This window comes from Vidua chalybeata, chromosome 2 (assembly GCF_026979565.1).
Source record: "Vidua chalybeata isolate OUT-0048 chromosome 2, bVidCha1 merged haplotype, whole genome shotgun sequence".
Taxonomy (NCBI): Eukaryota; Metazoa; Chordata; class Aves; order Passeriformes; family Viduidae; genus Vidua; species Vidua chalybeata.
The window spans coordinates 90,672,852-90,690,297 of record NC_071531.1 but is presented as its reverse complement, the minus strand read 5'-3'; the positions used below and the strand labels follow the sequence as shown (position 1 = coordinate 90,690,297).

At 39.4% G+C, this 17,446-nt stretch overlaps 1 protein-coding gene and 1 long non-coding RNA gene across 6 annotated transcripts in view; both read left to right on the top strand.

Annotated features, from left to right (window-relative positions):
* Positions 1-17,446, top strand: part of SPATA13 (spermatogenesis associated 13) — a 171,376-nt gene that overhangs the window by 57,898 nt on the left and 96,032 nt on the right. The gene's annotated exons all lie outside the window — the stretch shown is intronic.
* Positions 9,750-13,851, top strand: LOC128783629 (uncharacterized). Of its 3 annotated transcripts, XR_008429221.1 has the most exons (5): positions 9,750-9,833; positions 10,318-10,354; positions 12,270-12,444; positions 12,535-12,693; positions 13,692-13,851. It is a non-coding gene; the product is annotated as an uncharacterized LOC128783629 (long non-coding RNA). The 3 variants fall into 3 exon arrangements; XR_008429219.1 differs by lacking the exon at positions 12,535-12,693; XR_008429220.1 differs by lacking the exon at positions 12,535-12,693 and having other exon boundaries at positions 9,760-9,807.

Here is a 17,446-nt window from a genome sequence, read left to right as displayed (position 1 = left end):
TTCCTTCTCTATATTCCATTTTTTGATCTCAGAGGAACCTGGGGGGTTATCCATTAAATAGGAAATTCTCTCACTTCAAGATAATTTTAAGTATAGCAGGCATACATAAAATTTTAGAAGGGACCATTCACCAAAGCCTGAGGCATAGTTCTGAGCAGGGAAGGATGTGCAAGAGTCTCTGGAGATCTCTGGGTCAAGAAAAAAGTGGTTTATTTCTCTACTCTGCTGCAATGTTTGTGCATGTGCTGTGGAAATAATTTGGGCTGAAATTTGTGAAAGCACTTGGCTGTCTAAGGACAGATTTAAGACTGCCATCCATGCAGGCTTGAAGGCTGATAGAAAGAAATTGGCAGAGGCAGCTCTGCTGGTAAGAATGGGGAAAAGAGGCTGTAAGAGGCCACAGGAGAGCTCTGCTAGCTTCTGTCACACTCACATGTATGTGTGCTGTACGTTCCCCATGGATTTGTGAAGATTCACTTGGATTACCACTCTTCTTCTAGCACAGATGGTCCCAGGGAGGAGAGGAGGAACAGAGAAAGGTAGCATGGATACTTTCCAGAACAGTCTCCCAGATGTCCAAAAGTTTCACAGCTGAGAGCCTGTCAGAAAGTTTAGAGCTTGTTGAAATGTCAGCCATCCTGCTACAGCCTAAGGTTTGCAGGAGTCTCTAATGGTTAAATGGAAATAAACATATATACATTACATATATATGTATATAAAAATATATAAACCTTCATTATTTCAGAGGACTGCCCACAATGTCTATGTTACAGATTTTTCAGCATTTTTAGAAATACACAAAATAGCCTTGCAGTATCTGCCAACCTGTGCCTGGGAAGCTGATTGGACAGGTATGTTCCAAGTAGTGTTTATGAAAAGTGATGACTTAACTGGGATGTTTTCTCTGGACAGGTACAGCAAAAACATGCTAAGGTCTATTGCCAGTGCTGAAAAGATGAAGTGCAACTCAACAAAGGGCTTGGTCAATGCATGAACTGGTAAATAAATGATTGGTGTAGCTGTGGTGCCTTTTAATAAATAAACCGCTTGAGTAGAAGAAAAATTGCTCTGAAACACACTTAACCACAGCACTTTCAGGAACATTGAATGCCTCCTTCAGAAGTGATTTATCAGCTTCTTGATTTTGATATTTATCCTCATAAAAGAGCAGTAAACACTTTGGTCTCTTCAAATCCAAAAAGATGTTTCTGTATTTGCCATGTGCTAGCCCAGGCTTTTGCTGCTTGTCACTCATGCCAGTTCCAACAAGCTGAGGTACTGAAGAGGGCATTTCTTGTGTACTTCCTTGGAAACAGAAACAGTGTTTAAAAAAGCCCTGGCACTTGAGTATATGGCTCCTAATTTTAACCCACAAACAAACCACTCCATAACTGCTTGGATGACAAACTGTGAGGAAATACAGCATGTGACAGCCTGGTTCATCTGCCTCAGGAAGTGTTTTGTCCAGTTTTCTAAAAATGATTGCTCCAATGGCAGGGAATAGCCATAAGAGCTTCCCACAACTCTTGGGATACAGACAAGCAGAGCTGAGGAGTGAGTTCACTTGCCTGGTGAGTGGGTTGTGATGTCTCCTTCAGCCTCTCTCAACATCAGGGACTTGGACCAGACTGATCTGCCACTAAGCAACCTGGCTTCTTTGCACCAGAACTCCTGTCTGGGATTTGAAAATCTTCCTGTCTGGGGCTTTAACTGCAGCAAATATGAAGCTTTTTGGATTTTTTACACAATGCATTTTTCATGAGAAAAATCTTAATAGTATTCCTCTGCTATTGCAGGAAGGCTTTCAGGCTTCAACCTGAATGCAGCTGGAGAGAAGCAGCAGGGGCTCCCTTACACTGGGGCAGAGCACACTGATGCAGAGGACAGGGAGCGGGAGCCTGTGGGAGCTGCTCTGAATCCTCTTGTTGGAAAATGAACAAAATTGAGACTGTGTGTGTTTCTGCACGCACAACTACATCCATCCCTACACATCCATCCCTATCTAGGCTGGAAAAGCAGCCCATTTCTTACTTTAGGGGGTTCAAAGTCCTACTTTAAAAGGACAAGAAAGTATAATTTAATGCAGAGACCCTCACTTTCTTTGTAACCTGAATTTTTAGGGAGAGATTTCAAAGGGGCACACTCACATTTCTCATTTCTGTTGTCAAATGAAATGTAAAAATGACAGCATGATGTATAATTTTTTTACTTAAATTATTCCTCTGATAGAAAGGATCAGCCCGCATAGTCTAAAAAGTATAGTACAGGACCTTTGTCTTGCTTTAATAATAAAATATTAAGATTTCTCCAATACTTGTAAATTAGAGGAATTTGCAGAGCCAGTCTTAGAAAAAGACAAACATTGTCTGATTTATCTTGCTGCCTAAAGATAATGCTATTTGCCAAAGTATCTGTATTGAACACTTCCAGAAAAATTATTGATGAGAAAAAAAAATGACAAACATTTTCCCCTTGCTGTTGAATTGTCTGTGGATTTATTATATTTATTCTCAGTTTAAAATTTATTTACTTAGTGATTTTTGAAGATAACCTTTCTTTTTATGCTTTGTTACTTAGAAGAATTCATTGCATCAGTGACTCCCAGACTCTTCTGAGTGAGCCTCCCACCCACAGTCTCATCTTCTTCCCTGCCCCCTCCATTCCCAGCAGCTCTGTAAGTCTGGGAGATGAAAGAAGGGGGAGGGTTGTACCATAAACCATCTGGCAGCAGTTGTTTTTGCTGTCTTGTGTCACTTTCTGCCCCTTTGCTATTACCTGAAGGGAGTCTGCCAGCAGTGCTGGGGCCTCTGTGCTTCCCAGCCTCGGGTGCAGGGGAGGCAGTGCATGGCTCCGGCTCCCTCCTTCACCCTTCCTGGATCCAGCTTTCACCCGGTGCTCCGTGCTGAGGATCCAGTATGCCTCTGTATGGAGGGACTGAGGGAATAAGGGGTACATTCTGGTTTAGAGTGGTTTAGAGTACCTACCTCTCCAGCTGTTGCTGTAAGAGCACTGTTAACATGCCAGAGCTGAACTGTAGGGAGAACACAGCATATGAATGATTTTTGCCATCCAGGCTTATCTTATTGTCTTCCAAGTTTCTGATCATAACTCTTAAAATCTGGTTTCTGGTAAAGCAGAGTCTCTGTGCTTTAAATGTGTTCCCTGCACAAATCCATTGTATTTATCAGTGTAATTGTTTGCACTAATTCCATGGCTGCATATGTAGCTATTTCTGGGACCTTGACATTTGAATGTATTTTGGTTTTGACTGGTAGAGATGTAATCTCTTCTTTTTGAAAGTTAGGCACTCATTTTAAAATTACTATAGTTCTTCCTTGCTTCTTGCCCTTGCCTGGCACGTCTCCTCAGCTTATAAAGTTTTTATGGTTTGGGGATTGTCTCTTGCCTTCTGTCTGCTTACGAATACCACTGAGCCAAATCTGAATAGGAATTTCTAAGGGCAACCATAGCACAAGCATTAGAGTAGTGGTCACAGCAATTGCTACAAGAGCTGTAGAAACAGAACATAACAAGAAAACACAGTTATAACCTGTTTAGGTGTAAGTAAAAATTGCTGCATAACTTTTTGCAGGGTTCGTGTAAGCTGAACTCAGGTATTACATTTCACCTAGACTATGGAGTGAATTAGTTAATAGCTGGGGATGGTACTTACACTGTATTAATGAATTATGCTGTTTGGTGGTTATATAGGAAAGGATTACCAACCTCATGAATTTTATCCAGTGTGATTGATTGCCTGCCTGACTGTTTAATGTGAAGTCCCTGATTAGTCAGCCTCCCAGATGGTTTTTCTCTCCTTTTACATTTCTATTTAGGTATCCTTTATCTATTTCTTTTTATATGATTTTTTTTCCACTTATATTTTTTTCAATAAAGAATTGTTTCTTCTTCCCAACCCCTTCTAATTCATTCCACAGTTTAAATGATGAATATAAAATGCTAGATTTGAAAACTCTGGTAAACTGCAAGAGGACTGACAACACCAAAGTGCACAATGTCTTCCCCACACTGTGAGGCACTGGAAGATAACTGCTAATAATCTACCATCTGTTTATAAGATACACATAGGTCATAATTCTAAAAACTTTTATGGCATGATATGAGTTTATTTGCCTGGGTAATTCCAGTGAAGTAAATGGAAATATATACAGCAGTAAAGTACCTCAGAGTAAATTTACACACAAGCTGTATCAAGCAGGGAAAAGTCATGGGCTTACACACAAGGTCCCAGTTGTGCCAGCCTGTTAGGATGTTCCCCTGTGTGGGTCAGGGGCAGATAAGCCAGCACTTGCTCTGCACCCAGACAGTGTGCATGGAGCCCTTTGTGGGGCAGTAGGCAAGCATAATGGTGTGGATATGGTCAAAGCATGCAACTTGACTTCATGGCAAGAGACCAAACTCTGCCACTTCGCTGTACTCAAAAAATATATCCTTGGAAGCCACTGCTGTATAAAAGGAAGCTGCAAAACCCACAAGATCCATGAAGTTCTGTGTCCACAGAACAGTTAGGTGTTTGTGTCAGTTTTCATAACTCTGCCTGTCCTGAGTAGTTGAAATTATGCTCTACTTATGTACATTTTTCCAATATGATTTTGGTTTTTTTCTGAGCTTTCTGGAGCTTTTTGAAACTGTCCTGCCTTTTGTCCTCATTCCTTCCAGCACACGAGCTTTATGACACCCAGAAGCCCCAGCTAGCTCTCTGAGTGTGGCTTCCCCTGTTGAATTTCCAGCTCAAATATAGAAAGAAATCAAGTAACTTAGTGTAAAAATTTCAGATACATTTTGTGATGCAAGGTAGTTGGGCTGTGGAGTTTAGTTTATCAGTGATGATTCTGACCCACTTCTCAGGACAAGAATGGAAAACCTGTTCTCTTTGCTGAAACTACTTATGAACTAATGTCTTTTTAAAGAGAATGGACCTTTTCTTGTTCTGTTCCACCTTTCCTGAAAATGTCATCTCGAGTCATATTCATTAATGCTTTTCAATAAATGCAGAAAATATAATTAAATGTTCTTATTACAGGCTGCATAAAATTAGGAATTGTCTGAACATTTTTTAATTACTTCTCTGCAGAAAGAGTGAGCCATCAGCCTTGTTTTAATCCCCTCCCTTGGTAAATGAGCTTATTGCTCTGTTAAATGACCAGTACAGAGAGAAATATTGTGAGGCTGTCATATATATATATATTCTCTCACAGCTATTAATGTGATGAGCTGGAAAACAAGCTCTGACACTAAGAAAGATGGTTTTCTGAAGGGATTTTGAATCCCAGCCCAATCCTAAGGTCTAAGGCAGTTTTAAATGATGTTATTTGCTTTTATTATTTAGTACTTTCATACTGTTCATCACTATTTTATTTTATTTATTCCTTTTCTAAGAGTAATATCAGATCATTTGGATAAAGTGATCAAGAAGATTTGCTTATAATACAGTGTGTTGATAGTAGCCTGTCAGCTTTACCATGGTACTTTTGCAGCCATGCATGTAAAAATAGACACCAAAAGACTATAATAAATTGAAATTATAGAGAGAACTTCTGAAGGAGCTAGAAAAACTTCATATCTCAGTGTTGTTTCCTTTTGATATCAACATGCAGGCATACAGGAGTCTTCTTAGTAAAAAGGTTATGGGACTATGGCTGCATGAATATTTAAGAAGGGAATTAAAATAAGAGAGAAATGGATACTACAATTGACAAAATATTTCTAGTAACTGGTAATACAGAGGAAGAGATGGCAATTTTGCATAGTGTATCATAGGATAAAAATAACAATGATTTCAAATAAATTATTTGGTACTAAGAAGAATGTCTTAACTATAATTTTGTCCTATTTTATAAAATTTTCAGTGCTTACTTCAGAAAAGATAGAATTTGCATATCTCTTAGTCAGTCTTTGACATAACTGACATATTTCATGTATGTTTTCTTTTTCTTTCATTCTTTCCCCTGATAATCAGTCAGTGGTGGCAAAACCACTGTCATTGCTATTATTTTAATGGAATTGTCACACAAAATGTATCAGTTTGGAACTTTAACTTGTTTCAGAAAACTCCATATTGTTTGAAACTTTGGTTTCATCTTTTTTATTTTTTATTTTTTTTTGTAGAAGACAAGCTCTTTAATACCCAGAGTGTTAACACACACCTAGTTCACAAAGCATGAATTTACCAATACATATCATACACATGCCATGCAAGTTTTCTTTCATAGTTCAGACAGTCCTAAAGAACCAAACACATAAATTTCAGACTGAAGAACATTGTTAAGTTAGTCTCTATTTAATGCAGAATGTAAAAGTTCTTTTATAATGTACTGAAAACAACACAGTAAAATGAGAGGAACATTTTCAAGAACAAGATATGTTAATATCTACCCCAGGAAAACACAATTCCAGATTACCAAATTTGAATGACACCCAATTTTTAAGATCTTAGTCCATCAAAGGATATCAATCACTCTTCCAAAGGCAGCCTTGCCTGAGGAGGTTCACAAGTTTTCAGAAGAAACACTCATTAGTGATGGGATTGGATTCCTCATCAAGGCACTATTTTTCCTCACTTAATTGCTAATGGACACATACAAATCCCATTTGAACCCATTGAATCTTGGAAATACTGTGGAAAATAGTTTGGAATGTCAATATTTCAAGATGACCCAGTGTTACCAATTCCTGGCTGACACAGTGTAAGTCAGTGAACAAATCAATTATTTTTTCTGTTATGCTCCCCCTAAAGCAAATGAAACTTGTATCCTGAAGGTCCACCCTCCTTACTTTCCAGAGCATTACTGAAGAGTATTTGCTGTGGGCCTTGTGGGTCTTGCTGCCCCACACAACAGGGGGGGCAAACACAGTGGATGGGCAGGATTCCTGGAGGAAAGCTGGCACAAAAGGACCCCACTGTGAAGCAGTTCCTCAGTCTGTCTCAAAACTAAACCTAGACGGTCAAGGATCATTTGTAATAGAAATACAAAATTTCTTCCCTTTCCATGACAAAGTTTGACTTTTTATACAAGTGGTATATTGGAATTGCTCTCCTCATGAGTTTGAGGAGCAGGAGACAATCTGCGTGTAAGTTTCCCACAGGGATACCTGGATTGTAAAGGAATGCTAAGCAGAGCTGCAGACAAAATAATGTGATTAATTTTGACTCAAGAGTTGGAAAAATATGTCCTCCATCACTACAAAAATAACTCAAAATTTGTTAAGATATCTTCTATCCACCTTCGACTGTTTCCTTATTAAACGTTGCAGATATTACAAGTGGTCCGCTGGCAGTTTAATTACTGGTGTATACTAAGGCAGGTCAGGAAACACAGTATTCACAAAGACAATTGCTAAAAAGGTACATGGTCCACTTCAGCTGTTCACTATTGCTAGGGCTGGTGAGGATATACTGGGAAACTGGTATCTTAGTGCAAAAAAAGGTAGATAAACTCACAGGTTTTGTTTCCCAGGCTGTGAAAAATGGGTAAAATTTCTATTTGCCCAAGTAAAGTTGGTAAACTCTGATCACCTTCACCTGCACAATTGCTTTTGGCAGGAACTCTGGAAAGTTTTCATGGAAAAGGGCTAGCATAGCTGCAGGATCAAGAGATGAATGTCTATCTGCTCTTTCTGCAGATAACTGAAAACATGTGCCCAAGATGATAGACTTGTATTGAGTATTGTTATTATAGCTTGATTAAGTGGAAAAGTAAAATAATGGCCATTAACATACATTGGCTGTACGTTGTAGGGAAACAGACTTCACATTTTGCGTTCCTGTCTCTTTCAAGTTAATATTCCACAAATGTGAGATAGTAACTTTCACCAGGAAGTGAATTCAGTTATAATCTTAGGATATAGTTAATATTTTTTTACCAAGTAAATTTCCATGGGAAAAAGATAAAGATATGGAAAATATGAAAAAATATGAGAAAAGAAGATTTTGGAAAGCAAACTACATGAAAGAAACTTAGTTTTAATGTAGTTAGCTAATTAAATCTGTTTTAATGACTCATAAAATCAGAAGTGTTTCTTCAATTTAGAAAAAGGGATGAAAGGCCATTCAAGGGCTTGCAGGTGATGATACTTTTCTCACATGATATTATACTTGTAAGCAACTTCCTCATAGTTACAGCTAGGGCACTAAAATATTATTATGGTAGAGGTGAGAGTGTCTTTTGCATGTTATAGCAACACTGCAGGAAAATATAAGTATCTCACTTCCACCCAAAAAGTGCTAGACTATCTGAACTCTGGGAGTATTGTTTTGAATCTTGCTTTTCACTCATGTACAATGAAGGCTTCATCCAGCAGCAAGCTACAGTTCCATCATTAATCATGTGCATTTTAATAATTTTGATTTTTAAAATTTACATAGATGGATAGTAATCAACAATATAAAAACGTCGGGAGTGTAAATGGTGCTTTAAAATGTGTTGCAGAAAAATATTCAGTGATTAAGCTGTGCTTCTTTATGCAGTCATATTTTGAGGGTTGAGACAAACCCTTTGAGCCCTGCCTGTTGCTAATAGACACCCTGGTGGAGTATTTTGCTCTCAAAGCCCAGAACTTCTCGGTTTTTTCTAAGTGTTTTTATGCTATTAAAGTTCTTGCCCTTGACAGTTCTTGAGTGAACATAATCCAAGACACACCACACTTTCTGACAGCCTCTTTTAAAAGGCATTCCAATGCATTTTTCATACTTCATCTTTCATGCAGCCTTAATCATCTTCCCTTGAAAGAGAAATTATACTGCTCACTTACGGCATTTCTAAGTTTACAGTTCTTTGTTTAAGTTCTCACATTTTTAGACTGACAGTCAATTTCTAAGGAGATAATTGAGTTCTAGTTATGTAAGCTTTGAGTTGCTTTTTAGGAGATTTGATTGGGGTTTTTTGGGAATTCTGCAGTTACACAACTTTTTTATATTTTTAGGAGCTTTGGTTTTATTTTTGTGGGAATTTTGCAGGCTATCTGCCAGTTCTGCTTTGTAGTTAAAATGATATAGTAGTGTTACAAAAAGTACCCTTAATGATGTGTTTGAAAACTACATGGTGTCAGTTCTGTTTGCAAAATAAGTCAACATAAGATTCTATAAGGAATCAGCCTCAAAAATGATATCATAAAGATTTACATGGTGTCAGCTGAGCTTTAGTTTATTGTTGTATTAGATGAGGCAGTACTCAGATGTGTAGCATTTGTGTGCCACACTGTTCTCACAGCACCACTACCATAAAGGAATTTAAATGTACAGATTCTATACAGTGCTGACTCTTTGGGCTTTGTGCAGTTGTCAAGGGAACTTTGAGCTACTGAAACTTGTCACTGTCAGATGAAAGAAATTGGCCCTTCCTGCCTTCCTGTCTGTCCATTTCTTCTCCAGGGCTGTCTAACCACTGAGCTAGCACAAGTTTCTTTGGCCTTACATTGGAGTGGACTGATGAAACACTCCACGTAAAATTATATTGTCCTAAAAACAATTTGGGAACAGCTTTAGTGAACTGGGTGAATTAAATTGAATAATCTTATTTGACTCAGCCTATTAAGTGCAGTAGATAAAATAATTTCTACAGGAGCTCTTGCAACTCTGATAATTGAATCTTGACGTTACAGAAGGGCTAATACAAAAGCACAGCCACTGGCCCCTCTTACAATTCTGTGCAGCAAGGTCATAATGGCAGGGGGAGGGGACATGGGGAACCATCTCCTGACTACATGCCCCTGGAAACATTGTTCATGGACACAGAGACACTCACAATGCTGATACCTGTAGATGGTACCAGTGTGCTCCATGAACAGGTGCTTGCCACACTGGTTAAACAAGGGTAACTTCCCTCACATTTATTCAAGTGCTGTTAACTGCACAGGAGGAAGACGGAGCCAGGCTACAGCTTTCCTCCCGTACAGCATAGTCACTGGGAGTCCTGCAGCGAACCTCGGAGGCGCGGCGAGCCTGCTGCCTTCCACCCTGCAGGGGCACAGGCGGCGATGTGCCAGCGGGGCTGGCCCCGGCAGAATAGGGACGGGGCTTGTTTCACGCACACTCCCTCAGACACATCTCTTGCGGCGGCCTAACGTATCCCTCCAGGGGCTTTGCCAAGACTAGTTTCTTCCTAGACCTGTGGTTCAGGGAATAGGCAACAAGTATAATTAAAACTGTTTCTACTTATTTCCTGAGAACTGAGCTTCTCTAGCTTCCAGCTGTGTTCCCCACTAGAAGATGTGCCAGCTGAAATTGCAATTATCTTCCCTACAGCTGAAAAGGTAGAAGAAATCATTGTGTCTCAGTATTGTTTTTCTGCTCCTTAGGAACCTGAGAACTTTTCAGGGCTGCCAGACCACTAAGGTAAGCCTTATGGTGTCCCAGGACATGCATCAGCATAAACTGAATTCCTCAGAGTTTTGTTTGGGTGTGCATGTGTTTGTCCTGAAAACATACCTGCTTCCTCACTTTTTTGAGGAAAGCTTGCACTGGCTTTGGGTGTTCTCCTGCTTGGTCATGTGCTGGACCCATGTCCCAGACAACTCTTGCAGGGCATCATCCTATGGACAACCATGGCTTTGTGGTGTGGGACAGGATGATAGCCCTTCCCATCATAATCACATGAGGAGGCATGAGGACCCAGTTCTGAGCCCTCAGTGTCCCTTTCTTCCTTCATAGCTGTGTGTCCTGGCAAAGCAAGATTTTGACAGGTCTATCACATCCACTGAGTTCAGTGGGAGTCTTACTTCATGTTCATATGATTTCTTCCCAGCATGTTTGTAACTTGCTGCTGCTGTGAATTTCAGAAACCTTACTTTACTCCCCTGGAAAAAATAATAAAAACAATCAGTCTCTATTATCATACAGCAATTCAACATCCTTTTATGAGCTCACTGTAGGAGTTTAATTAATTAAGGATGATTCTGCATTCTTCACAAGGAAGATTGGCTTTTTTGTTTTCTTTGTCATAAATAGTCTCATATGTTGGAACATTTTGGAAAATGCCAAGGAAATATGTTTCCCTCCCACTTTGAGAATATTCTCCCTCAGCATTTTTATGTCTTGTTTTTATTATCTTCGCCTCCAGTAAAAACCCTAAGATAGGCATGATTTCCAAGGCTTCTGTACAAACAGCCTTCAGTGCCTGTTAGCAGATTTAACAAAAGATTAAAGGCAAGATTAATAGGAAATATGAAAATAAAAAGCTAAATCGATCCTGCCAATATTCTTAGGTCCAAGTTTTGTTTTCCTCACAATGAAAGTATATCTGCTAAAGTGATGCACCCTTCAGTTTTAAAAATTATTTCAATGTAAAATAAAATATTCTATTCAATATGAAATATCACTGCTTTTAGGTTCAATTCTAAAAAGAGGAAGTGACAATGGGAATCATGTGTCACAGCTGAGATCAGCTCTATAGGAGTAAGAGCAGGACAATAATCTCTGGTGACAGGAGAGAAAGAACAGGATAATGTAGCAAGAATCCATATTCCAAGATTGCAGATTTGGGCCCTCTGATCCTGTTAGCAGAGCAGGAGTAAGGACTGTGGTGAGATTCTTCCCAGAGCCCAAACAGCTTTTTCAGATCCATCCTGACAAGCAAAACCTCTGCTCTTCCTGCTCAGTGTAGCAAAGAGAAACTGTCCAGCCAAACCCAGTGAGGCTGCAGAGCCCTGTTGGGTGGCATTTTTCATCCACCTGCCTTGTTTGTAATACGTATAACTCTTGTATGCAGTGCCTGGTTAATTTAGCAATTGAGGTTAAGTGCTAGGCAGTGAAGTGCAAAGTACACCGGTGCTTTTCAAGAAAAGTAGAAAAAAGGACTGTTAAAAACTGGAAGCACAATTTTAATTTCTTTAACAGTCACAACTTCATCCATATTTGTGGGTGTACAGAAATCAGAGAAATAAGAAGCACCATGTACTAGTGCAACAAGCCCACCTCCTGCCCACCGTGTCTCTGCCTATTCTCCCAGCAGAGAACACTACTTGGAGGAATGCAAGGTTGGCACAGAAGGGTCTTGGAGAAATGCAAGAAACATCTACTGTGTGCAAGGAGCATGCCTCAGGAGCACAGCAGAGTGTGTCTCAGCAAGGCAAACGAGCATGCCCTGAGCACCATGCTGGCAGCAGGGCTTTACCAGCACCCGCATGGGCACACTTTCAGCTGGCTTAGACGTGTCTGAGCAACTCTATAGGCAGTCAACTGCACTGCTCCCAGTGCTAAGCTGAGGCATGCAGTTCCTTAGTTTTACAGGCCTGAAATTTCCTTCCGATAGGAAATCCTGATACCAAAGCCTCTGCGTGTACCTGAGACCTGGGGCAGAAAGAAAGCCAGCATGAAGGAACATGTCTTGGCAGTCCAGTAGCTACAGCACTTACCTCAGGAAGGGGTTTGGAGTTCCCTTCTCTACCCTCAAGATTATTTGTGGTTTTATATTTCAAGCATCCAAAGTAAGTCATAGCCTATCTCAAGTGAGAGAACCAAGCTTCTGGTATCAGACAATTAGACACCCTCAGGCCTGCTCCCCTCACATCCCACAGCTCCTGAGGTCCTGGAACAGCAGCCCAGCTGCATTAGGAGGATCCTCCTACCTCTCCCTTCTGCAGCCTTGTGGTAATGAGGATTGTACAGGGGATAAAAGATACGGATGTGAATTCTACTTGGCCAAGGGGTGCAATTAGCTGCCTTAAACAATTAAGGTGAGAATGGTTTCAGGAGACAGGTTATCTGTCTAATAGATGAATATCACTGAGAGGCAGAAGATCACTTGCTTCCATTACTGACTTTATGCCAAACCCACCAGTTATTGGGCAGATTGTAGACACATAAACTCATTAATCCATGAAATGATGAGATGAGATGAGATAAGATGAGATGAGATGAGATGAGATGAGATGAGATGAGATGAGACACCCCAAATAATTTCTTGTTGTATAAATTAATTAAATTGTCTGGCAGACAAGTCTGAGAAATTGAAAGAGTGGAAAGGACCACTTTAATCTGGAAAGTGGGTGAGACTTTCCCTTTCAGCAGTAGTGGGCCAATGTATTAGGCTTAGAGCTAAATCCCACATTTCCATTTCTGGCGAATCCAGCAGCCACAGATGGGCCACCATTGGCATCTGAAAAACTTTTCAGTTGAGCAGGAAGCTTAGTGTGAAAGTGCTAAAGAAGATGCAGAAATTTCTTCTTTTTTTTTTTTTTGCCTTACATACTTAAATTTTGCTTACATCCTATTTTAGACATCAAAATAGGCCTTATTTTGACTTATTTTATTAGGCCTAGTCTCAGCTTTGAGACATTGATTCTTATGCTTCTGCTGCTAAATTAAAGGCTCCCCTAGTTCTTGTGTAACTCCTTTCTGATAAACTAAATAATTTGATCCCTTTAAGTCACTTACTGCAAGGCATTTTCTCCAATGCTTTTGAGGCTTCTTTTCTGTGGCTTTTCCAATTCAGCATAATTTTCATCCTAAATCTTCTCAGGAGATATGTAAATTATTTTGTTGTTCATTAAAAATGCAACAAAATCCCAGCGCACCCCTGGGGCAACTTGTTACTCTGTGACTGACAAGGTACTAGTCTGACTCCAGAATGTTTTCCTATTAAACATATGCAAAGTCTTTTTGTCCCCACACTTCAGTACATATGAGCAAACCAGAAGTAAAATAACAGTCTGAAAAATTCTCTGCTTCACAGGGAGGATCTGACACCAGAAGACCTGCATATGAAGTTCAAATGCATGGTGATTTTTAGATATTGCCTGGAAACTCTTTTTAAGTGTATTTTTGAGAGACACTTTTGAGTGTGGCAAATTCGTACAGTTAGTCAAAATGATACATATGCCCATAGGATTAAAGCTGTGTGGAAATGAGCAATTGATTGTTCTTGGTAAAACCAAAGTATTTTTCATTGTCTTTTTTTTATTTAAAATGAAAAATGACATCATCATGACATCATATAGATATCTGTTCAATCCAGTGACTCATGTATTTACATGCAAATGTCTGCATTTGGATAAAAACTGAAAGCATAGCAGAAAGCCTTACAACACAGACAAGATCTGATTTCTGAAAGATGCTGACAGTGTCGTGGTGTTCCAGCTGCAAAACCCCTAAAGAAAAATTGTTTGTTCTCACCCTTATGCATTTAGGACATGCACAGGTTGCTTTTACTCTCTTCTTCACTACTTCTTGGTATTTTCTTCCACTAAAGCTATTACACAAAGTGGTCAAGTCTTTCAGTGTCTCAGTCTTTGTCACTATCTAAACAATGCTGATATTTTTATCATGCCCTCTTGGTCTTCTGTGTTTCATGATGATACGCTGGGTTTTACAAAAGTCTTGAGATACATTGCTATTAGTAGAACTGAAGGTGGCTATTCAGCTGCAACAGAAATCTCCCTACCCCTGGGGTGGTGGGAGAGGCTTTGGGAAAGTATAGCTTCTGCAAAAACCCCTCCAGCAGATCAGACTTGCAGGCTGACTTGCTGGTCGTGGCTGCATCTTTTCAATGATAGGGAACTTCACTGGGTCTGCTTATGCTTCTCCACCTGCCAGCAGCACTTCTATTCTTGTTCTGCTGAGCTTTAACTTACTGGAAGTGTGACTTACATTGTGTACATGTGATCTATAGAACTTGCTGATAAATGCCAGAGATAAGGAAATGCCTTCTCTGCAGCCTGCATGTGACGTGCTGCAGCACTGCCTGCTATGGCACTTCCCTAATGCCACCACAACATGGGTTTGATCATTACAGGTTGTTTTCTGTGTATTATCCTGAACTCAGATAAAAGCCACGCATGTCCATATCCATGTCAGGCTCTGCTTTGCTGTCTCCATGCTAAATCATAGCTATGGTTTTGCCAGGTGAGAACACATACTGGAATCTCTAACTCAGTTGGGTTTGGTATGCTGTGAGACCTGATTAAGGTTTGTACCTCTTAGTGTCCCTCTAAATCAAGGCAATTTAAACTGGCAGTGTTTATGTGCTGAAAATCCAAACCAGACACTTTTAGATGGAAGAGTTACTGACTGGTATAAATTATCCTAGGCTGATCTCAGCACCTGAAGCTGTGTTCATATAGGTCTTCCCTAGACGTAGCCGTATTTCATTTGCCCACACATCTGACTACACACAGTGTGACCTTTATTTAGATTATTTACAGCTAGCCCCACAAATGATAAATTCTGGCTCTATCTCAGATATTCATCTGAGCAGTGAGCATCTAAAAACCGGCTCTACAAGACAGCCAGCCATCTGGAAAAAGAAAAATTCATTTCCAAGATGTAGTAACAAAGCAACCTCCATATATCCTCTTTGGAGTGCTGGCTCACAGCCAACCCTAACTTTCCTATGTAATGTATTGTGAAATATTTGTGGTTCTGTAGCGGTGTTTCCTTTTACTATTTTTCTCCTGGTTAGCTACCTCCTTGGTTGATGAGGATTTAGCCCACCTTTGTAGAACATGAATTATACGCAGTAAAAAGCTTATTTTGGTTGCTTATCCAGTACTGTTCGTCTTTTTTAAAAATGAGTCCACTAGTGATTGATATTGACTGATTTACTATCTGAAACAAATTTACAGAGTTGAGTGATTAAAATAGTAAATTAATCTACTGTTCAGAACTATCTGAAGAAGTAGAACTACATCCAAGATTAATTTTGTTCAGTATTTCTCTTGGTACATTTGCTTTTCTTGTTTTTTTTTTTTTTTCTGTAGAGACTTGAAATACTAGTACCAAATTGTCTGAAGCATTTATGTCTTGCCAATAAGACTATTGGTTCAGGCCTAGTAAAACATGTTTAAGCTTTTCCAACACATGCATTATGTACTTTATGAAGTCTAAATTAGGTTCTTTATTAAATCAGCACTGTTTATATAACCACTGTACAGTTTCATTAAATATGGATTATTATCAAGAACATTCTTTTTGGAGAATTTGCAGGCTCCTTTCCAAGAGGAGCAGACAAAATCTTTCAGTCTGACACACTGGAAGGAAGGAAATAACTGTTGATTTTTCATATTTAAATGCAGTGCATTTCTGCTTGGGTCATGTTTCATTTGAACCTGCCTGTCTTCTGAGGATGTTGAGGAGGTACTCTGGGATAAGTTCATCTGAATACCTCCTAGATGGATTTCTGGGCAGCTCTTTAGAAGACTGGAATTCTCCAATACATCTGATTATTTTATAGCTCTTTCTGTGCTTAAGGTTCTGGGTAACATTTGTACAGTCTGATCTTGGGCATGTTCCTTGCAGTCCCAAAGCCTGCTGATCTTCAAGGTCACACACAAACCTTGTGCACAAAGCCAGTAACTGTTTCTAGGAAACAATGACGCAACCTTTTTTTTACTCCAAATTACTCGCCAAATTTTTGCAGCTGACAATTTACACTCAGTATGTTTGGATTTTAGGTTTTTTCTTTAAATTTGAATTTCTATGGCTAGATCCCTTGTGCCATTTTCCTGAGACAGCTACTGCTGTTTTTAAGATGTGTAGGAACATCAAAGTATCTCTCCCATTCCATTCTCCACTATCTTTCTTCCCTCTTCTCACTGTGGAGCCAAGAAGGGCTCATCTCACTCCAGTACTTGGGGACTGTATGGATTTGCCTACTAGAAGACTATGTAGACTAATCTAGAAAATTTAGATAATGGAGGTGGTGTAAAGCTGGAATCCATGGAAAAAAACTGCTATTTTCTCCTTCATTAACTCAAACTAATTCATCATTTAGTGTTTTTTGTAGAAATTAAAAAAAATTAAGTTATTTATTTTAAATGTATGTGATAAAATATTATCAGCAAATAATTTCTGGAAGTAAACAATATCATACTTTGGTATCAAACTTCCTTACACTTCATTTCAAGACATGAATTCAGTAAAACAGTAGTCCTTTAATATTTATAGTGCATAGGGACTAATGGTGTCTATAAAAAGATGTTTATAGAGGGTGAAGGTATACTGGACTCTTTGGTGTATAAGCTGTACATTACTGAGGTGTTTTGCTTTTGCTACTAAGAGAATTCCCAGGTGATGGGGAATGCCATTTTGGTTAGGACTTTCACTTCTGCCAAGGTCTAGCATTAAAGCAATAACCAGTTTTTCATATTGACTTTCCTGCCTTTAAAAGCCATCTTCTGCACAGCAGTGCAGTGACAAGAGTACTGCCAAGGGTGTTTGAATTATTGCCAGCTGACTTGATTTTATAGGCCAAGACATGGCTATCATGAATCTAGGTATGTCCCAACAAGGATGGGAGACCACAAGGATAACAAGGGTTTACATCATTATTACATCACAATGTCACTGAAGTGCTGACCAACCTCAGCTCGAAATACATATGGGGAAGGGGGGAAGAGAGAGGGAAGACAAGGGAAAAAAGGAGCTGCAATCTGGATTATAACAGCTCACAGTTCACAGAGTAGCCAAAGGCAAAAAATAGTTATATTTACC